Source organism: Lynx rufus, unplaced genomic scaffold (genome assembly GCF_022079265.1).
Source record: "Lynx rufus isolate CCGP_SWC_20201006 ecotype Redwood Valley unplaced genomic scaffold, mLynRuf1.p SCAF_2, whole genome shotgun sequence".
NCBI lineage: Eukaryota > Metazoa > Chordata > Mammalia > Carnivora > Felidae > Lynx > Lynx rufus.
Genome location: NW_025814834.1, coordinates 168,972,487 through 168,997,612, shown reverse-complemented (window position 1 = coordinate 168,997,612; position 25,126 = coordinate 168,972,487). Strand labels below are relative to the sequence as shown.

Here is a 25,126-nt window from a genome sequence, read left to right as displayed (position 1 = left end):
AAATAAATAAAAAACGTTGAAAAAAAAATTTAAAAAAAAATATGATTAGGAGGAAGGGCTAACTTTCTTGTGCAATTTGTATTTTGGGTAAACCTTGCTTCTGGAAAGCACATATCTGAAATAGAAACTGGTAAGACAAAATTCAGGAGAAACTGAATATATACTTCAGAGTTCCTTTAAACTCTTATAATTGCTTAAAGAGTGAAATTCCCTAACACATCATCTGACTTGTAAGATTTTTAACTTGCACACAACTCTGAAAACACCATTTTACAAAAGGGTATGCCTATGTTTCTGCCACTTCCTAAGTAAACTGAATCAGTGAGAGCAACACCGTACCTTTATATTGACTTGCCCAGAAAGTCTAATACATTCCTACCAAATTATATACTTTGCATGACCTTTAAAGTTAAATTAAAGGCACCTTTGTTTCTCATTTTCCTTAAAAATACAACACCTAATGTGTTATCATCTTTGGTGCTGTGTACATAACAAATTCCTCTAGATTTCAGAAACTGCATACTTTAAGTGCCTAAACTTTTTGGTTTATCCGTTTCTAATCGAAGCCTTTCTAATATAGAATGTATTAGCCACTCTGTTTTGTATTTAATGGGTCACACTTCCCTGCCATCTTTTTTTTTTTAAGTTTATTTATTTTGAGAGAAAGTAGAGAGGGGCAGAGGGAAGGGGGGGGCGGGGAGAGGGAGGGAGCGAGAGCGAGAATCCCAAGCAGGCTCTGTAATGTCAGCACCAAGCCCAATACAGGGCTTACACCCATGAACCATGAGATCATGACCTGAGCTGAAACCAAGAGTCGGAAGCTTAAATGACTGAGCTACCCAAGCGCCCCTCCCTACCATCTTAAAGCATTCTGGACACGATTTAAGCTCTTCACTTCGTTTTTAACCCAAAGCACTCACCAATAAAAAAATAAAAACACAGATGTTTAGCTTATACCTTGTGCCTGGCACCATTCCAAACTCTTCAGGCATAGTCATTCAATTCTCCCAACAAGCTTAGAGGTAGGTACCATCTTTATTTCTTTTTACTGATAAGGAGACAAGCTTAAGTTGCCCACATTGTCACAGCTCGGATCAAAACAAGCAGCCCGGCTACATTTACAAAAAAGGATTTACTTTTTTGCATGTGTAAAATCTACAACTGAGAAACCCTGAATGAACAACTCCAAGTTTCTTCCACGAGACTGTAAAGTCTGTAAGGCAAGGATTTTTGCATGCTTTTTTCTGTTTATTCACTCCCTGAGATTCATAGCACAGGCTCAACAAGTATTTACTGAATGAATAAAGGAATGAACAAAGTGTTGTGTGAATATTACTGTTAAATAAATTCAGTTACCACAGATTAAAAATATCCCAACAAAGACCAGCTCTGTCTTCTGGCTAAAGCAGACTTAAAGAAATTTTCGTTTTTCTTCTAATGCAAGTCTCGCCTCCAGACTGGGCAATTTATTCACAGAGCACCAAGGAAAAATGTGTACCCGCTGCCAGCTGCTAAGAATCACAGATCATAAAATCTTAGAAGTAAATATATCATGGAAATGAACTTCATGTTTTATGCTTGCTTGTTGCCCCAAAATACCAAAAAACCTGGTGCACTTCAGAGGGAAGAATACTCATAGGAAGTAGCTTCCTGCCCCTGAAACCCAGTCATTTCAACATGGCAGCTGCTTAAAACCCCACGTTACCGCTGGGTTTTCGAGACAGGAAGCAATAGTGGCACACCTAGCTGAGTACAGGGGAGAGCAAGAAGCAGAGAGGAAACATGCCGAGTGAGAACATGGCTTGGAGGTTAGCCCACAAAGTATGAAAACAATGAACCAATTTTTCTAATGTCTCCTATAATGCATTTTACCTGTACGTGGTAATTACCAAAAAAGAGAAAATGAAGGGCTTAGAAACAAATAGTACCTTCTCTGGTCAATAGCACCTTCACTGCTCCCCCTTTTCTCATCGTTAGCTCTTCTTCCAATTTTAAGGACTCTTCCAGAAATTGATAAGAACTCAATGGTCTTTAAACAGGAAAGGGAGTAGACCATGGATGACTATTCTCCTCCACTTTCCTCAATTTTCTAATTATTCTACAATGAGTGTTCCCTCTTGCTATGATGAAAAAATAATCCTTAGGTTTAAAGAAATTATAGAGCTTTGAAGTTTATGTTGTAAGAAAACTACATTAAATAAATCCTTTTCCCCCCAAAATTAGTAACAATTCAATAATACCAAACCATCCAATCTTTTCACTCCATAACCTTAACCTCTTTGCTCGTCAACTACTAATATATCTAACAATTTAAAAAATCATGTCTTGGGGCTCCTGGGTGGCTCAGTCGGTTAAGCGTCCGACTTCGGCTCAGGTCATGATCTCACGGTTCGTGGGTTCGGGCCCCACGTCGGGCTCTGTGCTGACAGCTCAGCTCCTGGAGCCTGTTTCAGATTCTGTGTCTCCCTCTGAGCCTCCCCTGTTCATGCTCTCTCTCTGTCTCAAAAATAAATAAATGTTAAAAAAATTTTTTTTAAAAATCATGTCTTCCTAACAATTATATTTGTGTGGCACTTCATAGTTTCCATGCATTATTTAACTGATTTTCCCCCAACAACTTTTTGAAATGGTGAACACTTTTACTTCCATTCTACAGATGAGGAAAATTGGGAACTGAAGGGAAGCTATTTGCCAAGACAGAAGCCCACATCTTCTTGTTTCCTACCTGGCATTTCGAAAGAGAATTTCTCAACCCCAGCGCTACTGACATTTTGAGCCAGATAATTCTTTGTTCTGTGGGGCTGCCTCATGCATTATAGGATGTTTAGGAACATCCTTGACCTCTTTCCATTAGATGCCAACAACACTGCCCCCTCCCATACCACCCCCGAAGTTGTAATAACCAAAAATGTCTCTGGAAAATGCAAACATCCCTTCAGGCACAAAATCATACCCAGCTGAGAAATACTGGTCTAAAAGTATCTGAGAGGTTCTTTTTGGCATCTCTACTTTATGACAAGGCTCCATATACCACTAAGCCACAAGAAATCACAAAGCATCAGATGCTGCTTGTTTGGGGACATTGAGTTAATTAAGCAATTCCCCATTCACTTAAAAAAACTTTAAATGTGGAAATGAACAAGAAAAATGTCCTTGTACGAATAGTTACATCTCAGATGATAAATTTTCTGAAAAGCATAAATTACCTCATAGAACACAACAAGGACACACGTAATAAAAAATATAAAATGATACACATGGGTTTAGGGGGGAAAACACTTATCAGAAGAGTTAGAAAACCCAAATCTTGGTCTTTGCTAATGAACCTTATTAACGCAGTTATACACTAGTGTTCCCTCTAGAAAAGTGAATATAAACCTACACACGCTCTCAATACTTGCTTCAGTTGGGTTTCTGTCCAAATATATGTATGACCTAAAGCTTTTCAGAAGAAATTGAGTGATAACCTTAAAACATTACTAGAATTTGTGGTGTGCAGTTGAAACCACTAGTGTTTGTGAACCCAGAATCTAAACTGGTAGACCTAACAATCTGATTTAAAAGCACTCAATTTAAGTTTCTTCATGCCATTTCATCCAAATCCCTATTCCTGCAAAAGCAACTCCACCCTCAAAATTCCTTATTTTTAGCAGCTTCTTAGCAAATTCCTGAATTGAAAAAATTTTGCAACATAATTCATCTTAATCTGTACTAAGGGTGGATACCAAATGACCAGAAAGATAGTCACAAGTACAGTATTAAACAGACACTAAGACTGCTTAAATTATAGCAATTTGCAAGTAGTTATATGTTATATTTTGGAAAGTGAATTATTTTATCTATATATATACAATTTATTTACCCTCCATCATCATTTCCTAATAACTGTAATTAGTATATCATGGAATGGGGAAACTAAACTGGCTTTTATTCAATGCAGAATATCACACTGCAATCTCTGGATTTAAAAATGCATTTTTGTAGCTATTTAGAGAAATCAAAATACAGTGAAAGTGCTCAGTTAATATGATAAGTAGAATTATTAAGGTGGTGATTATTCCTATTCATAATGTCCACAATCACTCAGGTATGATGTACTTTAAACGTGATCTGGATTTATATATACAGGAGACATTTTCTCCATAATACACAGCATATTGTACCCCAAGTGTCTGGTACCCTTATGGTCTCCATTAACCTTCACCACAAAGTACAAAAAAGAACACATTGATCCTTCAGTGAGAACGACTCCCTGGTCTTAGAAAACAGAGCCACCAAAAGCAAAAGCGAGAAACAGCACAAAATGGGGTTTTGGAAAAGGAAGAACAAGGATTTAATCAATATAAAATGCTCATCTGAAAAATTTTTTTGCACCGTGTATATGCCCATGATCCTTTCCTTTAAAAATTGCCAACAAAGACTCCACAGTCAAATCTAATTGTTTCTGCATTCTACTCCTCACTTAACTGTCCAAGGTTTTTAATGCATTCCTCCCTGAAAGAAGCAATGACAATTTTATACCGCTGTGAACTCCTGCCACTGAAAGAAAAACTCTGACTCTGAAAGAAAGAAAAGGAAGAAAGAAAAGAAAGGTTAATAGCATGTATTTACCCTGGGCTTAAAGACCGACGGCTCACAGCCACGTATCAGAGAAGTGGCTCGTTCCTTTCCCCAACGGACACACAGGAATTCAGAGGATACACAATGTTTTAAAAATGTGAACACCTGCCAATAATCACACCTTTTATCTATTCTCCCTAAAGAAGTTCCGTGATGAACACACATCCAAGGAGCCCACATCCCTAGAACCTTGGGATGTGACTTGAGAGGGGTGTTTACCAGTCCTGCTAAAGCGACATCTCCCTTTGATGCTTAGCGACCACGCGCGGATGGGGTCTGAGGAGTAAGACAGGAGGCCAGAGACCAGCCCTAGTTTCAGTTATTCAGTCCCATTACAGAAGGATTCGCACTTCCCCCAGTGGCTCTCTCTCACTGTTCCTCTTCCCAGGCCCTCTCGCCCAAGATGTGTCTTTCCCCCTCCTCGCTGGCTGCTAGGCCACGGTCCCAAAAGACCCTAAAGGGGGAGGGGGCGTTTCCTGAGTCCACAGATGCCCCCTCCTTGCCCCAGACATGCCCCCAAATCTCACAAACTTTCCCTCGCTGAGATGGCAAAGGAGGACAACGACGAAGACCCTCGGCCTCCGTCCTGAGGCCAGAGAAAACCTCCTCCCGCCCCTACCCCAACAGCAATTATGCCAGAGTGCTGGCGGTCAAGTTCTCGGTGCAAGGGCGAGGAACGTCAGACCTCAAGCCCGCGCCTGTATCTCAGGGTGGTATAAACAGGATGTCAGCGCGTTCCAGACTTGTTTATGAAAATTTGGTGTGTGCTCTGGGGGAGGGGGCGGCGAGCCTTAACCATCCCCCCCATCCTGGCGTGGGGCTCCCGCCCCCCAACCTCCCTGCCGCCAGCAGACTCCGCTTGGCTGGAAATCCCCCGCTTCCTCGCCCGCACCCACACGCCCCCAGCCCGCCCGGGCCCCCGGTCCACCGCCCCGCTTGCTGGGCGGCCGGGGGTGCGCGACTCCCGAGAACAGAGAGCAGCGGCCGCGTCGGCCGCCGGCGCCCGGCTCCGCGCCCCTCGCCCGGCCGTCGGCGGCCACCACAGGCTTCTCCACCTCCCCTCCGTGACACTCACCACTTCCGTGTGCGCCTGGGCCGGAGGGTGCTCCGGGTCGCTGCGCAGGTCCGGCGGCCTGCTAGCTCAGCGGCCAGCCCCGCAGGGCCCCGGCGAGCGCGCGCCCGGGGCTGAGGAGGGGGCGCGGGAGGGGAAATCAGGGCTGGGGCGCAGGCCAGCTCTGGAAGCGGCTGCTAGCTACTCCGCGGCCGCCGCGGCCTGCCCTCGCGACGCTCCCGCCCCGCCCCGCCGCTGGCTCCGCCTCCCAGGCCGAAGTCGGTCCCGCCTCCTCGTGACGTCACGAGCTACAGCCTAAGAAACAGGGGGCGGAGGCTGCAGACCAGTGGTGGGCTCAGCTACAGCGCAAGAACCAGCGTCACTAGTGTTCCCGTCCGGTTCCCACTCGGCGTCGTTCATGCTTCCCCCCCCCTCACTCGCTTCTTTACACCGCGTCTTCTAGAAACACCAGTCTAGGGAGGAGAGGTCTGAGAGGGCAAAAAGTAAAATTGTTGTGAGGTTTTGGCCATAGGTTGACACCTCCCAAGTTTGATGTGCTCCTGCACCGCGATGCTTTGATCACAGTCCTCTGCCCCTCGTCGCGACAGAATAAGAGATGAGCTGTAGAGCGCCTGACTAGCAGGAACTTAAGAACAAATTTTATTTGACATAGACAAGGTACTTCAGATCCAACCCATGCCCTATTTAAAGAGCTCTTTTAAATTAAAAAAAAAAAACATTTGTTGATACCTAATGTATTCATGTATTCAGCACTTTTCATTTTTTACTAATAATCTCTCAAAGTAGGTATTATCCTCGTTTTAGCTATGAGAAAACAAATTGAGGTTTATGTATCTTAAAGTCACACTACAGCCAGGATTCATATCCCGTAGGCAGTCTACAGTCAGATCCTGACAATTTTACTTCCAAGGAATCTCTAGTCCTTTCACTTCTCTAACTGTTCCAACAGTTAGAGAATAGAAGAGACTACAGTCTCTATTTAATTTTCTACAGTGAGCTTTTAAAATTTCAAGTCTGTTCCACTCCCAAGCTTGAAACAATCCAGTGCCTTCCCCGGGAAAATCCTCCTAGGCATGAGGTCAGGCTTCTGCAGCTCAGTCACTGTGGACTAAGACTGCCCCACCTGCCCAGCTAATCCTGCTGGAGGGTTCCTGATAACTTGGGGGACTACTAAGACGTACCTCATACTGAGCAAGAAGTGCCAGTGTGGTTCCTGGTGAGTGAAAAGAGCACTTGATTCTAGAGTTCTAGATTTTAGGTCTGGCTCCCACCATTAGCCACCTGTGATACCCTAAACAAGTTACAGGTTACTCATAAAAGTTAAGGGGCAGACTAAAAGATCTCCAAACTGCCTTCTGGAAGGAGATAGAAGAGTTAACAGAGAGGACAGGAGAAGCAAGCAGGGAGGGTCGTGGCCCCAGCTGTCTCCATTTGTGGGTGTTTGTGTGCATGTATTACCTCACCTGCAACTCAGGGCTGTTCACATCACATTCCTCACCTGTTAAATTGGGATATACCTTCCTTACAGGGATCATGCTGAAGGTGAACTAAGATAATGCAGCCCCAGGGTGCCTGGGTTCCTCAGTAGGTTAAGCATCTGACTTCGGTTCAGGTTATGATCTCACAGTTTGCAGGTTCAAGCCCCAGGTCAGGCTCTGTGCTGACAACTCAGATCTTGGAGCCTGCTTTGGATTCTGTGTCTCCCTCTCTCACTGAGCCCCCCCCCCAAAATATATAAACATTTTATAAAGAAGATAATGCAGGTCTGGCACAGTGGTGGGCTCGGTAAGTCATTTTTATTGAGCTGGGCCTTAAAGAACAGGTGGGAGTGAATGAATGGAGACAGAAACATGAAAGAGCCACATTTCAGGGAAGGCGAAAAGTAAAGATAAAGGCCAGTCAGGACAGCAGCAATGACCCCATTGTACTCAAGAATGAATCTGACTGCTATGAAAGACTCATGACATGGAATAAGGAGAGAGGGCCTTGGCTGAGTGTATTTCCCCATACTGGGCATTGCACTAAGTGCTGAGGTTTCTGGGGGAAAACACCCAGCTCCTGACCTCTGGTTCTCACACTGGAGTGGATAACTGACGGGTGACCGTTCAGTGTGATTCATGCTCTTCTAAAACTGGTCATAGAGGAGAATTACCCAACCTAGCCTGAAGAAGTCAGGAAGAAGATGCTATAAGCAGTAGATAAATCACAGGAGCCCCAGAGGGATCGTGGCATATTCAGACAGTAATACATATATGCTTGTGTGGCTGGGGAATAAGATAAGAGTCATGCAAAAATCTTGCCTGAAAAACATAGTGTGTTCTTTAGGTATTTAAGCAGGTTTACATTTTACAAGAATCACCCTAGGGCAGGGTTTCTCAGCCTCAGCACTATTGACATTTCGGGCTAGAATATTCTTTGTTATGTGGTGCTGTCCTGTGTATTGCAGGATGTTCATCAGCATCTCTGTCTAACCACTAGATGCCAGTAGCAATCCCCCTCGCTTCTCCTCCATGCCCTCCACCCCCCACCCACCCATCTCCTCGTCCAGTTATGACAACCAAAAATGTCTTCAGACATTTCCAAATGTTCCCTGGGGGACAAAAACCACCCCTACTGAGAACCACTAATGTGAAGATAAGGTGGATGATGGATTGGAGGACAAGATTAATCTCCACAGCATTGTAGAGCCGCAAACTACCAGTGATAAGAACAATATTAAAGCAGTAGACTAAGGATGGATAAGCATGAAAGTGTCAAAAGCCTGAGGAGATATAATAGACTGTGCGGTGACTGATTAGATGTGGGTGCTGAGGCAAAAGGAAGAACGGCACGTGACTCCCAAATTTTCCAAATTAGTTGACAGGTTGACCAAGAACACCAACTAAATTGGATGAGGAATTCAATCTTATGTTTGAAAATAGAAAAAAAAAAATTGTACAGTTACCCTATAAGGAACGTATGAAGCAGAGAACAGTATAGAAGGAGGACTACACACATCCGCTTCTAATAGGTAACATGTGGCATGAAATCTGCAAGGCCGCTACAAACATTCATCTAAATTGAACTAACCCTCTTATTGGGAAATTCTCAAAAAAAACCACTCCATCCAATCAGCAATCATACACATGGGTTTCACACGTAAATCTTCATTAAGAGTGTTTGCTCACCAGTCTATGTCTCTGGAAAAGATTAGATTACAATGGGAAAATAGATTCAAACAATAAGGTTTGCCTTTAAAAGGTTGTACTAAACAAAACTAAAATGCCATTGTACAGATGATGAAATTCAATTACAAAAACTTGGAAATTAGAGAAGACAGATAAAATCTCTGTAATTTTGCAGCCCTAATATAAATATGCTTACCATATTATATATTTTCTTCCAGTTATTTTTTTCACTAGCCATATTTTTAATGTAAGTATAATCACGGTGTGCATGTAATTTTATAAATTGTTCCTTAAATTTATTTCAATATATGAGCATTTTTCTGTTACTACTGAAGTCTTCATAACTAATAGATTTCCTCATGCAAATAACTTAAATAATAATTAAATATATACTATTTAGGCCATTAGGAGAGATTCACAGAAATGGAATTATTGAGTTAAATGGACTGCATATTTTTAGATTCCTGATCATAGATTCATATTGGCAAGTCACTTTCCAGGAAGTTTCCAAAATTTTACACTGTCCTAAAAAACATACACAATGTCAAGTTCTGCAAGAATGAACATTATCATTTTAAAATGATTTACATCTTTGGGGTGCCTGGCTGGCTCAGTCAGTAAAGCATACAACTCTTAATCTCAGGGTTGTGAATTTGAGCCCCATATTGCGTGCAGAGCTTACTTTAAAATAAAATAAAATAAGTAAATAAATATTTACATCTTTAATGTTTAATTTTTTTTTACTTTTAATTGTGAATTTCCATGATTTTTTTTTTGCTTTTTTTTTTCTTAATGTTCATTCATTTTTTGAAAGAGAAGGAAACAGAGCATGAGCAGGTGAGGGGCAGAGAGAGAGGGAGACACAGAATCCAAAGCAGGCTCCAGGCTGAGCTGTCAGCACAGAGCCCCACATGGGGCTCGAACTCAGAGACCACGAGATCATGACCTGAGCCAAAGTCAGACACTTAACTGACTGAGCCACCCAGGTACCCATGAATCTCCATGATCATTAAAGAGATTAATAATTTTCCATGCGCTTTCTCACTAGTTTCTATTTTTCATTTTTCTTTTAGTTTATCAATGTGTGTCTATGGAGTAGGCAGGAGAAATTCTATGGAGTAGGCAGGAGAAATTCTGTTTTCATTCTTTACCTGATATCTACAGGGATCATAGTATCTTCTAGCAATTTGTAATGATGATATCTCTAATAAAGATAGCAATACGTTTCTGTCCTACTTTTGATATATATTTTTCCAGCATACTATTTACTCTAAAAAAATATGCTTGTAAAAATTTTCCATTTTCTTATAGTGAAGTATATTGATTACTGTGGGTTGTTTGTTTGCATTATGCTGTCATCCGTGATTCTCTAGGAAACCATCCTCTTTCCCTAGGTTAGACAAACGAATACAACAAATATTTCTTGAATACCAAATTATGTGCCTGTCACTATTCTGCACTGTGAATACAGCAGTGAAACAAGACAGAGAAGGTTCCTAGTTGGTGAGGATAGTTGAAAACAAGTAAATGAGTAATTAATTAGAATAATGTCAGATAGTGATATATGCTAAGGAGGAAAAAAGATTTAAGAGACAGAATGAGGGAGGATGACTCAAATGTTTTTTCCATATTACTCTAGGTTTTATACAGCTCAGTGCTTTAAATATCCAATATTTAATCTACCTGAAATTTCAATGGATGCTCCAAAGTGTCTGAAACTTTTTGTTATTTATATTGAAACTATATTATTCAATAAATGGCTTTTATTTAATAATCTCTCCCTTTCCTTCATCCCACCCTCCAAAAAAAAAAAAAAAAAAGAAAGAAAAACTAAAATAAAATGTTAGGTCTTTTCCCTCTAAACTAAGATGGTAACTGGACAATTCTTTTCCTATATGGTCTCTAATCCATTGAATTAGTCTCCTTCTAAGGTGGGGAAATTATTACACTTACAGGAAAGAGATCCTTTCTCATTTCTTAGTACCATGAAAACAGTAGGCCATCAATAATACTCAGGCACTTGGGATTCTTTCCTTCTTTCTCTGCCCCTCCCCTGCACATGCTCTCTCTGTCTCTCTCAAAATAAATAATAAGATAAACACTAAAAAAAAAAATAATACTGATAATGACACACTGAAAGTAAGACAAAAGAGCCTGATTAAATGTAATGGGGAAGGAAAAGGAATGTATGTAATTTTTGCCTGGGAGGAATCATGCATGCCATAAAAGTTCAGCAGATATTTGTTATAAAAGTATAATTCAGAGAAAGAAAAAAGATAAAAGCCAGTGAATCATATATGTATGATTGTGAGCACCCACCTTAAAACCTTTCCAGGCTAAAATTTTTGAGGGATTACTTTCCAGAACATTGATGCTTCTATCATGTATTTGATAACAGCATTAGTACTACCCTAAAATTATTGCTGGAGATATACCTTGGTCCTGATTTGGAGAACTACCTCAGCTTGCTCCTGTTAAAACAAGAGGTTCATCTTCCTTAGAAACTTCGATTCTCTTAAGCTATCAACTCTGCCCTTAGCCCAACTGTCCAATGGCTGAGTAGCAAATGTGACTTTGGAGTGAGATAGATCTAAGTTTGAATTTCAGCTCAGCCCTGCCACTTACTAGCTGGGTACCCCAGGAAAGTTCCTAAATTAATACTCAGTTTCCTCAAATGTAAAATCTGAATAATACTACCCAGCCCATTTACCTCAGTAAATGTTTATGAAGACTAAGTAAGCGGGTATATACAAACTCACGGTTTAACTCCATTAAGGTGTACGGACTGTACTAAATTAGCCAGTCATTAACTGGAGAGCACACATTAGTTTAGGTCCTTCAAGAAGCAAGTAAGGGGGCACCTGGGTGGCTCAGTGGATTAAGTGTCCAACTCTTGATTTCAGCTCAGGTCATGATCTCACAGTTTGTGAGGTCAAGCTCCATGTCAGGCTATGCACTAACAGCATGGAGCCCGGTTGGGATTCTCTCTCCGTCCCTCTCTCTCTCTCTCTCTCTGCCCCTCCCCTGCTCATGTTCTCTCTCTCTCTCTCTCTCTCTCTCTCTCCAAAGTAAACATTTAAAAGAATAAAGAAGCAAGTAAGACAGGATTAGATAAGCAAGAGATTTACTGGGGAGGAAGCAAAAGAAGGCGAGGGAAGACTCAACTCCAGACCATGATGCAGCTCCGATATCTGTGGAAGAAAAGAGGAGGAAAGGGAAGTTGGGATAGAAAGAACGCATTTCCAAGAAAACCTTGGGTAAGCCACTTGGGAGTCTTCAAGCCAAAGTGGCCATTGTTCACTGGAACTAGCCTGCCTTAGTATGCGTGCCATGCTCAGTCATTGGCATGGGAAGCCTAGTCCCTACACAAACATAGCAATGGATGCATAGGGGAAAAGCTGGAACTCTCGGTCAGTCATGCCGCCCATAGGAGGAGATCTGGGCAGTGCACTTTCATAAAGGCTACATTCTACCCACTGCACTGCTCAGGCCAACTTCTATAGCAGGTTCAGGGAGCAGGACCTCCACAGGTCTGTGGATCTGTCTGTCTGTAGGGAAATTTAGAAAAGGGGGGTTAATGAGGCAAACTATGGCCAGGTCACTGCCGTTGGTCTCAGAGCCACAGCTGGTTCACATCCTCTCCCTCTTCTGTCCATTCTGTTTGTTTGTTTGTTTTCTGTTCTATTCTAAATTCCCCTCATTCTTAACTATTACTTTGGCAGGTCCTGGTGGCTTACCTGGTGACATGACCCAAATCTCACCCTCGAGAGGGCTGAGCCCTTTGCAGTCACACCCTCCTCAGGCCAGGAGTGCTATCCACTTCCAATCACAGTTCCAGTGGAGAAACAGAGTGCCAGGACCTTGTGTTCTCCTAGGCACCACACACGTTCTTCCCTAGCTACATGTGTAAAAGGAACTCTACTTCCTCCTACTGATGAGGATGGATTCTTCCTGCCATGATGGTGACTCTTTTCCCCTGCTGGTCCCTGGAGACGAGGAATCCAAAGGGCCCTGGTGACAGCTATGATTCATAATTCCATGGGACTCTTGTTACATCCCCTGACAAGAGTACACCATGTTTAGGGTCCAAGACCCCTAACACTTGAAGAGACCAGAATGTGGACAAAGTTCCCCAGTGAGTCATTAGGAGTGATGGTAAATGGTACCACTCCTACTCTGATTCCTTGGTTCCTGGATCCATTCATTCTTCTAGGTATGGACACACTGTCATACAGAGGTCTCTGATTTAAAGCATATCCTACAGGAAGACAACCCAGTCTCTCAGAGGGTTGTTTCTGATCTGTCATTTCAGATGTGCCTTTGCAAGGCCTGCCAGCACTCTACAAGGTCTGCTGCTTTATGTGGTGCCATATGTGGTATATATGACCACAGGACCACGTGATCATAGGCCCTCTCTTTTTTAGATTTTATGTAGTACTTTTGTTCTCTACACATTTGTCCCTTGGGACACTATGAGCTGTTTACCCTCTCTGTAATTCCTGCAGACCACACCCTTGGCTGGCCCTCTGACTCTACTGGTTATTATGGTACTGTGGCCTCATGGCTTCTGATAGGTAAATGCTTCCAATTGGTCTCTATTTCTTAGAGGGAGCCCCATTATGCCCATGGCCATTAAGGAGCCCAGCTCTGGGACTATTCTCCTACCTTAAGCCCAGGTCTTCAGAAGTGACTTCTTAGTAACACCGGTACCTCTCTGCAGTACATTCTTAATCGTCTTGGTGAATGGTGTATCCTTTGGGTCTCCCATGAAACAGTCCTCTCGTGGGCCTCTGGCCTTTCCACTCTAGCATGCCCTTTCCCTCAAGCTCTTAATCCTTCTTCTGCCTTCTGCCAGGGCAACTCAGGCATCTCCACCTCACTCAGGTTTGGCTGGTACTTTTTCCAGGCTTCTAATAGCCATCCCATCTATTCCACGGTGAGTTTGCCTCATCCTCCAAGGTTCTCGCTAAGAGGTTAAATGCTGTGTCTTGAAAAAAAAGGCCCTTACCCTTTGTAGCAACATGGATGGAACTGGAGAGTGTTATGCTAAGTGAAATAAGCCATACAGAGAAAGACAGATACCATATGGTTTCACTCTTATATGGATCCTGAGAAACTTAACAGAAACCCATGGGGGAGGGGAAGGAAAAAAAAAAGAGGTTAGAGTGGGAGAGAGCCAAAGCATAAGAGACTGTTAAAAACTGAGAACAAACTGAGGGTTGGTGGGGGGTGGGAGGGAGGGGAGGGTGGGTGATGGGTATTGAGGAGGGCACCTTTTGGGATGAGCACTGGGTGTTGTATGGAAACCAATTTGACAATAAACTTCATATATTGAAAAAAAAAAAAGGCCTTTAGGTCTGAGCTCCAGATATTTATACTTCTCTTGGGCAAGGTTACTTACCACTCATATAACTGATTGTATTTGTCCTGCTGATTGTTAGGAAGCTCAGAATCAAATTTTAGTCATACATGTTTTATATACAGGAACTTCTTTTTTTTTTTTATTTTTAAATATTTATTTATTTTTGAGAGAGAGAGAGACAGAGCACAAGCAGGTGAAGGGCAGAGAGACAGGGAGACAAAATTTGAAACAGGCTCCAGGCTCTGAGCTGTCAGCACAGAGCCCAACATGGGGCTCAAATTCACGAACTGTGAGATCGTGACCAGAGCCAAAATCGGACGCTTAACCGACTGAGCCATCCAGGCATTCTTATATACAGGAACTTTTAGTATATACTTTATGTACCACCTTCAAAACAGCTTTTGTCTTCCTTTTCACTGATTTTCACTTCATGCTGACTTTTCCAATTGCGTTTATTCAACACACTATCTGCCCAGCACTGTGCTAAGTACATATATCTTATCGCATTCAGTCTCGGCCTCCCCTACTGTGGAATCTTGGGCAAGATACCAAATTTCCATAAGCTTTGATTTTCTTCGCCTGTAAGTGAGGAAGATCATAATGTCCACTTCATAGGGTTATCATGAGGATAATTAATCGTAGTTCACACCATTAGTTATTAGAAGACACGCAAAAGCTTTTTTACTAAAAAAAAGTCCACATATCTGATATAATTATTTTACGAGGCGTCAATGTAGTAATTTCTGAAAAGATGAACATTGTTTCTTGTAAAAACACTCAATATACAGAGCAGAGTTATTAATCTTATTTATTATGGCTTAATTTAACTGAAGGTTTTTGTGGTTCATGTAATTAACGGCAGTACAACAGAATCAATAAAACTGTTATAATGAATGTCCACGCAGAAGTGTCCACTTACAGGGTGTATATATATGATGTTATATATAGGTAGGATAAATGAGATGATGGCCCCCTTGGAAGGTAGTGAGCTCAAGGATTCTTTAATTCAAAATCTATTCGATTTTATAAGAATATCAGATTGCCTTGGCCTGACTTACTAGCTCTAATAATGAGGTTTATTCCACCCCAAGGACTTAGTATGCTGCATTAATAATGAAAACATTATGAAGAAATGCTATTCTGACAACCAAGAATAGAGCCTGGAAAGCCAACGAACCAGAAAGCCTGGGACCCAAATGCTCAGTGAGCTCTGCAACAAACCGAGGAAACATAAGGCAGTCTGTTTGACCTCTCTGAGCTCATACTTCTGAGTTGATAATATCTGTCAGCATCAAAATTCTGTGCATCTTTATTTTTTTAACCTCATAGCATCCATGTGAAAGTGGTTGGCCAATAAATCATATTTTCATTTGGAGTACAAAGCCTAAATTACATGCCCCAAAGCAATAGGAAAATAAATTATAGCTTAACGAGAATTAGATTTGATCTCTTCCCAAGTTCTAATCTTCTCTTATTCTGGCAGGAGGGTGAGATCTAGGAATCAGAGATTCTCAGAGGTCTGTGGCAGCCAACAATTCAACTCAATTCAACAATATTTATTCAGTACCAGGATGTGCTAAGTACATAATAAATTCTTCAGTTTCTGAGAGTCTGATGCAAGATACATACGATCAGTAACAATCAATTGAACAACTATGTGTACAGGATACTATACTAGGCCCTTAGCAAGGGTGGTCCTCAGAGACTGCAGTATCTAGAGGAAAAGGCAAAACATCCATTTGAAAAATAAATGATCAAGTGTCAAATGGCTGACACAGACAGGAAATGGCATAAGATCTCAGAGACAGGAAACATCACTGAAAGTCCAGATAGACTTCCTGGAGGGTGAGATATGAGTTGAACTTGAAGGATACTAAAAAAACAAAGAGGTGGGAAAGTATTAAACCTGTTTAGATAGTATTTATTTCCTTCCCAGAATTTTTAGAATTCAGTTTATTTTTATGTGTGAAATACATGTGTGTTGTCTTTACTCAATTTTAGGTACCACGACAGCAGAAACCATACATAATATTTACATGATTCAGCACAACAAATATTTACAGAGTGCCTACTATATGTCAGGTGCTGTACTGGGTAAGCTTTGGAGGGGAGGGAAAGGTAAAGAAGGAAAGAGAAAGAAATTAGAGATATAACTCAGAAGTCAGCTGAGGCCCCTTTGCCTCTCAAAGATCTGGGTAAACTTCGTTTGAGACCCCAACCCCTCATTGGCCTCTGCAAGTATACAGCCCTTCCAAGAGATGAATAACATCCAAAGGGACACTTCCACTTCCTCACATCTAATCTGTCCTGCACAATGTTGCAATGAAACTCTGCCCCTTTCCAGTTTTTTCATCAAAGGCACTCACCTTTGATGAAGGTGCCTGGGTTTGGTGGTCATCACTGGAGACGTAGGGAAGGGTAGGGAGGAATCACAGCTCGGGTGCACTGCTAGCCGCTCTCTCCCTTTTCCCCCTGCCCTCCCTCCTCTCTTTTCCTCATGCTCTCCATCCCAGATTGCCCCCAAGGATTGCACATTCTCCCTGTAGTACGCACAGCAAGTGGCCCCTCCTCTAACACCCAAGTCCTCGAGTCTCAACGCTCTGCCTCAAGCTCTCCAAATGATTCTGTTCTACCCAGCTTTCCAAACCTAGATGCTTCTAGCTCCAAGAGGAATTTTGGCACCAGTTATTAAGAGATAGTGATATTTTCTGGGGGTGCCTGTGTGGCTCAGTCAGTTGAGTGTCCAACTCTTGATTTTGGCCCAGGTCACGATCTCACAGTTCGTGGGTTCAAGCCCCACACCAGGCTCTGCACTGACAGCACGGAGCCAGCTTGGGATTCTCTCTTTCCCTCTCTCTCTCTGCCCCTTCCTTGCTCACTCTCTCTTTCTCTCTCTCAATAAAATAAATAAACTTAAAAAAAAAAAGATAGTGACATTTTCTCCACCTTGTTACAAAGAGGTAAGTGCACTGGTGACTCTAAGAGAAACCCAAAGTGCTATGGGGGGACAAAAGCAGGAGAGAATGCAGGAGGGGCATCATGGTGGGTTCCTTGGCCCCTTGCTACTGGTCTCTCTCCCCATATTCACACAGCATGTACTATGGGCATCATTCTCTGGAAATCTGTCCTCTGATGCCTTCTATTACGATTTCTCCTTCCATCTATCCCTGTGTTATGTGACCAGATATTTTGTGTCCCCAATACAGCAGCGTTTCTCTTTCCTCCCCAAAAGTCTCACGGGTCATGGGTCTCCCTGATTGGTCTGCTGAGTCCCACCTTGCGGGAGCTGTATAACTTGCCTAGTTTCACAATACCTTCCCCAAATTGCCCTTCAAAATACCACATGTCAGGAATTTATTTTGATTAAAATGAGTTAACATACCTCTAAGAATGTATTGTGTATGTAACCAATTTGCTTGAGATGGCTGGAGATGTCCATTCGTGTTACACTGAGGAGAGCTGGAAAGGACTAACCTGTACTGAGGTACCCCAGGGGCCAGTCATCTGCTGCAATTCCCACAGTCAGCCTTTCAGGTGATGTGAGGTGATTTGCCAAAGGTCACACCACTACAGAGTAGGCGCTAGAATCTTAATGCAGGAATACCTGGTTTCAGAGCCCTTGCTCTTTTCACTACACCACATCTCTAAAATAACACTCCTTCAGGGACATTCCAAGTCTCATTATTAAAAAGAAGGGCAGTTATTCGCTAGGATACAGACTAAAGACCACCCCAATGTTAGAGTCCTTCAATAGTAGGAAGAAAACCGATTCTATGACCTTGAACAAGTGGTTTCATCTTTCTGAACTTCAGGTTACTCATTTGTACACACAATTTTAGAGTTAAAGTATGCCTATAAATATATGCATATTTAATATAAAGTTAATTTCATATATAAATTTAACTCTGCCTGGCAAGGTTAAAGAGAATTCCTGCTTCCTTTTGCAGAGAGTGTACAATGGGAGTTGACAGAACTGACGGTCCGTTTAGCTGGGTGGGTGTTTTTAACTGGGCTAACACATTACATTATTTGGGAGGGGCATTAGGTGACTTATGCATGAGCAGATGAATCGTTAATTCAACATCACCCAGAAGCAACCACAGTCCTTGAGGGTAAGTTGACACTGCCATCAACATCCTCCGAAGCCCTTCTCCCCAATTACTATGAATGTCTCCTAAACAAGGTGCTTTCAGATGGTTGTTATCAGCCCAGGTAGGAGGTAAGAGGGTTTGAGGTATGAGCATCATAAAACGTCGGGAAGTTTTGGAGGCGGGTTTGGGGAGATGGAACCACTCTTCCCGATGCCTCAAGGATACCAAGTCCTACTGGCTCATGTTTCTAGGAGCACAGGCTTGGCTGTGAATCAGAAGTGGGTTATAGCTCTGCCTATTCCCAGTTGTGTGACCTGGAGTTTTAAATCTCAGTTTTCTCATAAAACTGTAAAACGTTTTATGTAAAACATTTCTGTAAAACGAGGATGATGATATTTTCTGTCTTCTAAGGTTGTTGTGAAGATAGTTAAATAATGAATTTAAAGCACCTAGTACAGTATCTGGCACACTGTAAGCCCTAAAAAAGTTGGTTATTATTTTATTAGCAGGGACCAGGGCCTTGAAGTGCTAAGATACAGGGCAATGGAAGAGGAAAGGAAAGAAAGACTCCCTGTTGCTGGAGGATCAAGTTTAATGGCACGTTGAGCATAGAAAGTCTGTCATAATCTGGCCCAAACCTCTGCTTCACCCTTTGGTTACCTGCACACACCCTGCAAAAACCTCCATAGCTCCTCCAGGCAAACAGAATTCATCCTTTAGTTTCCCATAATACTTTGCATATACGTTCGTGCTTTTTCTTATCATACCTTATTCTCACTATTCATTTGCATCTCTATCTCCACACCACCTGGCCCCATCCCAAGCTGTGAGTTTATGGACACTACGCCCATCTAGCATCTTCATATATGCAGCCACAAGCATTCTGTAAGTCATGGATGGATGGATGGATGGATGGATAGATGGATGGATGGATAAAGAACATGGGACAACACAGTGACTTAGTTAGTCAAGGGTTTAAGACTAGGTGCCCAGGAGACAGGGTAAGATAGTCTTTGTTTCCTTCATAAATTTTCTTAAGACCAGGTCTGAGAAAAAGTGTAGAGGGCATGACATTTGCTGAATCATTTGCCCAATGGTGGCGGTTGGGCAATCTATGTGTGCCTTCCAGGGAAAGCAGGACTGGCTGGTGATTCCTGCCAGGGCCAATATCAAGCAGAAGACCTTAGCAACCAGGGAGCCAAGGCAGAATGATGCTTCTAAGTTTCCCTGCAGCCATCAAGGTTAGTATGTTAAGCAGTTAGGAGCAACAAGTCCCTCCAGGTGCGGCCAGTTGCCAGCAGGGCAAACAGACTTATGGGCAAGGACCATCCTCCCTGTGATATGTTCAGTATAAACAATGATAACAAGATCTAAAATTAGAAAATGGGTATAAAATGTGATTTCCACAGAGGACAGACTATCCGAGGATAACATTAAATATAGCATATTTTAGAACAGAAGGCAATAGAGAGGGAGCTTATATATCTTGCTTTGCAGGAATCATCCTATTTTCATTTATTTTATTTTTGTTAAAGGCAACTGAAAATGATATTTATCGATTGATAACCTATTGTGTACTTCACACTTTAAAAACAAAACCAATGTGCTGGAGTCAGCTCCCACTGGCATGTGAGAACAGACTGTGTGCATGTCTCTTTAACTCTATTTGCACCTTAAAACCAGTAATGGCAGGAGTAGTTACCACATGGAAATTGGCAAACATTCCAAATCAGGGTTTTCCACCTCCACATCCTCTGAGAGCTGGTTGTTAAACATTTACTAGCACACCACTGGCTTTACAATGAATGATCCCAATGAATTCTCCTAATACTCCCATTTTACAGAAGGGAAAATTAAGTTTAGAGAAGGTAAATGACAAAATAACTTGCTACAAACTTTTTGGTAGCAGAGGAAGAATTAAAATTTACACCACCTGCCTCCAAAGTTGATGCACTTAATCATGATGGAGAGAACACTTCCTAATTCATTCTATAAGACCAGCATTACTCCGATACCAAAGGCAGATAAAGACATCACAAGAAAAGAAAATTATAGGCCAATATCCCTCATGAATGCAAAAAGCCTCAACAAAATACTTGGAAACCAAATCTAACAGCATATTAAAAGGATTATACCCCATGACCAGGTGGGATTTTTCTCAGGAATGCAAGAGTAGTTTAACATTAAGAAAATCAATCAATGTAGGCACCTGGGGGGGCTCGGTGTATTTAAGCATCAGACTTCGGCTCAGGTCATGATCTCACGGTTCATGAGTTCGACCCCCGCATCAAGCTCTGTGCTGACAGCTCAGAGCCTACTTCAGATTCTGTGTCTCCCTCTCTTTCTGCCCCTGCCATGATTGTGGTAGCTTGATCTTTCTCTCTCTCTCTCTCTCTCAAAAGTAAATAAAAACATGTAAAGCCTTTAAAAAAAAGAAAATCAGAGGCGCCTGGGTGGCTCAGTCAGTTATAGCAATACAGTATATTTTAATTAAGGTATATACATTGGGTTTTTTAGGCATAATGTTATTGCACACTTAATAGACTACAGTCTAGTGTAACATAACTTTTATATGCACTGCAAAACCAAAAAATTCATTTGACTTGCTTTATTGTGATATTTGCTTTATTGTGGTGGTCTGGAACCAAAACCACAATATTTCCAAGATATGGCTATGAATGGAAAGACATCCATGTTCATGGATTGGAAGACTTAATATTGTTAAGATGGCAATATTCCCCAAGGTGGTTTAGAGATTCAACACAATCTTTACCAAAATTCTAACAGCCTTTTTTGCAGAAATGGAAAAACCTATTCTCTTTTTTTTTTGTGCCTTTCTTTTTTCCTTTTTTTTTAACGTGTATTTATTTATTTATTTATTTTATATATATATGAAATTTATTGACAAATTGGTTTCCATACAACACCCAGTGCTCATCCCAAAAGGTGCCCTCCTCAATACCCATCACCCACCCTCCCCTCCCTCCCACCCCCCATCAACCCTCAGTTTGTTCTCAGTTTTTTTTTTTTTTAATTTTTTTTCAACGTTTATTTATTTTTGGGACAGAGAGAGACAGAGCATGAACGGGGGAGGGGCAGAGAGAGAGGGAGACACAGAATCGGAAACAGGCTCCAGGCTCTGAGCCATCAGCCCAGAGCCCGACGCGGGGCTCGAACTCACGGACCGCGAGATCGTGACCTGGCTGAAGTCGGACGCTTAACCGACTGCGCCACCCAGGCGCCCCTGTTCTCAGTTTTTAACAGTCTCTTATGCTTTGGCTCTCTCCCACTCTAACCTCTCTTTTTTTTTTTTTTTCCCCTTCCCCTCCCCCATGGGTTCCTGTTAAGTTTCTCAGGATCCACATAAGAGTGAAACCATATGGTATCTGTCTTTCTCTGTATGGCTTATTTCACTTAGCATCACACTCTCCAGTTCCATCCACGTTGCTACAAAAGGCCATATTTCATTTTTTCTCATTGCCACGTAGTATTCCATTGTGTATATAAACCACAATTTCTTTATCCATTCATCAGTTGATGGACATTTAGGCTCTTTCCATAATTTGGCTATTGTTGAGAGTGCTGCTATGAACATTGGGGTACAAGTGCCCCTATGCATCAGTACTCCTGTATCCCTTGGATAAATTCCTAGCAGTGCTATTGCTGGGTCATAGGGTAGGTCTATTTTTAATTTTCTGAGGAACCTCCACACTGCTTTCCAGAGCGGCTGCACCAATTTGCATCCCACCAACAGTGCAAGAGGGTTCCCGTTTCTCCACATCCTCTCCAGCATCTATAGTCTCCTGATTTGTTCATTTTGGCCACTCTGACTGGCGTGAGGTGATACCTGAGTGTGGTTTTGATTTGTATTTCCCTGATAAGGAGCGACGCTGAACATCTTTTCATGTGCCTGTTGGCCATCTGGATGTCTTCTTTAGAGAAGTGTCTATTCATGTTTTCTGCCCATTTCTTCACTGGGTTATTTGTTTTTCGGGTGTGGAGTTTGGTGAGCTCTTTATAGATTTTAGATACTAGCCCTTTGTCTGATATGTCATTTGCAAATATCTTTTTCCATTCCGTTGGTTGCCTTTTAGTTTTGTTGGTTGTTTCCTTTGCTGTGCAGAAGCTTTTTATCTTCATAAGGTCCCAGTAATTCACTTTTGCTTTTAATTCCCTTGCCTTTGGGGATGTGTCGAGTAAGAGATTGCTACGGCTGAGGTCAGAGAGGTCTTTTCCTGCTTTCTCCTCTAAGGTTTTGATGGTTTCCTGTCTCACATTTAGGTCCTTTATCCATTTTGAGTTTATTTTTGTAAATGGTGTGAGAAAGTGGTCTAGTTTCAACCTTCTGCATGTTGCTGTCCAGTTCTCCCAGCACCATTTGTTAAAAAGGCTGTCTTTTTTCCATTGGATGTTCTTTCCTGCTTTGTCAAAGATGAGTTGGCCATACGTTTGTGGGTCTAGTTCTGGGGTTTCTATTCTATTCCATTGGTCTGTGTGTCTGTTTTTGTGCCAATACCATGCTGTCTTGATGATTACAGCTTTGTAGTAGAAGCTGAAGTCTGGGATTGTGATGCCTCCTGCTTTGGTCTTCTTCTTCAAAATTCCTTTGGCTATTCGGGGCCTTTTGTGGTTCCATATGAATTTTAGGATTGCTTGTTCTAGTTTTGAGAAGAATGCTGGTGCAATTTTGATTGGGATTGCAGTGAATGTGTAGATAGCTTTGGGTAGTATTGACATTTTGACAATATTTATTCTTCCAATCCATGAGCAGGGAATGTCTTTCCATTTCTTTAAATCTTCTTCAATTACCTTCATAAGCTTTCTATAGTTTTCAGCATACAGATCCTTTACATCTTTGGTTAGATTTATTCCTAGGTATTTTATGCTTCTTGGTGCAATTGTGAATGGGATCAGTTTCTTTATTTGTCTTTCTGTGGCTTCATTGTTAGTGTATAAGAATGCAACTGATTTCTGTACATTGATTTTGTATCCTGCAACTTTGCTGAATTCATGTATCAGTTCTAGCAGACTTTTGGTGGAGTCTATCGGATTTATGGAAAAACCTATTCTCAAATTCATATGGTTGCTGGGGGCCCAGAATACATAAAATAGTCTTAAAAAAGATCAGAGTTGGAGGACTCACACCTCCTGGTTTCAAAACTTACTACAAAGCTAAAGTAATTAAAACCATGTGATATTGGCATAAGGATAGACATATAGACCAATGGAAAGAATTGAGAGCCCAGATATAAACCCCTATATTTATGTCCAATTGATTTTCCACAGAGACGCCAAGTCCATTCAACAGGGGAAAATTAGTCTTTTCCACAGATAATGCTGGCACAACTGGATTTCCACATGCAAAAGAATGAAGTTGGACCCCTAGTTCACATCATATACAAAAATTAACTCGAAATGGAACCATAGAACTCTTAGAAGAACATATAGGGATACATTTGGTGACTCTGGCTGTGGCAATGGGTTCTCAGATAAGATATCAAATGAGAAACAGAAGAAAAAAATAGATAAATTGAACTTCATCAAAACTAAGAACTTTTGTGCATCAAAGGATATTATTAAGGAAGTGAAAAGAGGCAGTCCAACTGTCTTGGCCTGGACAGCAGACACCACCACAAGGCCCAGCTGAGAATACTGGTTCCTCTATAGCCTGCTCAGCTATCCACTACTGGATATCACCTTAAAAGCCTGGATATCAAGTACCCACTGTGGCTCATCAACAAGGAGAATATTGGCCATGATACCCAGTGGTTCTACTTCATCCTGCTATAACCCCATCACATTCTAGGTCTCCCCTTTGGCCAGCATATCTACCTATTGACTCAAATCCACCAAAACCTGGTCATTCGCCCTATATACTCATCTCTGGCCATGATGACAAGGGCTTAGTCCATTTGGTCATCAAGATTTTCTGTAAAGGCATCAATCCCAAGTTTCCCCCTAGAAGGAAAGATGTCCTAGTACCAGGAAACCATGAAGATGGAAGACATCATTGAGTACGTTCCAGGGCTCAAATGGGCTGCTAGTCTACCCAGGCAAAGGCCATCTGTCCAGACAATAAATCTAACCCTGTCATCAAGATGGTGAAGTCTGTTTGTGTGACTATGGGAGAAACGGGCATCCCAAAGCATCTGAGGGATGCTGCAGGTGATCTGTGACATCATGAAGGACCTGGATGACTACACCATATGCCAAATGCTCTTTGCCAATTGGACCAAGAAGGATATCCTGCTGCAGCCAAAGCTGGAGGAACTAAGGAATGAACACTCCACTTACCTCAAGCTCTAGTACATGGTGGACAGACCCCTGAAGTCTTGGATTATAGCTAGGACTTTGCAAATAAGAGAAATATGGGACCACCTACCACCCCCAGCAGTGGAGCCCCTGCTGCTCCTGCCCATGAGCCAGTAGGCCTGCCTGTCCAACCTGGACCCCATGGGCTATTCCAAAGAGCATTGCTTCACCTTCTGTTGGCTGGGCCCTGGGAATGTAAAATGGTGTAGTCCCTGTGGAAAATAGTTCGGCAGTTTCTCAAAAAGTTAAACATAGAATTACCCTATGACCCAGCAATTCCACTCCTGGTATGTACTCAAAAGAATTGAAAAGAGGGACTCAAACAGGCATTCGTATGCCAGTGTTCATTGCAACATTATTCACGATGGCCGGAACGTAGAAACAATCCAAGTGTCCATCTACAAATAAATGGATAAACAAAACGTGATATATATGTACAATAGAAAATCCAGCCATAAAAAGGAATGAAGTTCTGATACATGCTACAATATGGATGAACTTT

At 41.9% G+C, this 25,126-nt stretch overlaps 1 protein-coding gene across 1 annotated transcript in view; it reads right to left on the bottom strand.

Annotated features, from left to right (window-relative positions):
• JAK1 (Janus kinase 1) overlaps positions 1 to 5,885 on the bottom strand; it is a 131,086-nt gene extending 125,201 nt beyond the window's left edge. The window contains exon 1 of the mRNA XM_047084247.1: positions 5,696 to 5,885. The gene's annotated coding sequence lies outside the window, so the exon portion shown is untranslated. The remainder of the gene's footprint in view (positions 1 to 5,695) is intronic.
• Positions 5,886 to 25,126: the final 19,241 nt, after the last annotated feature.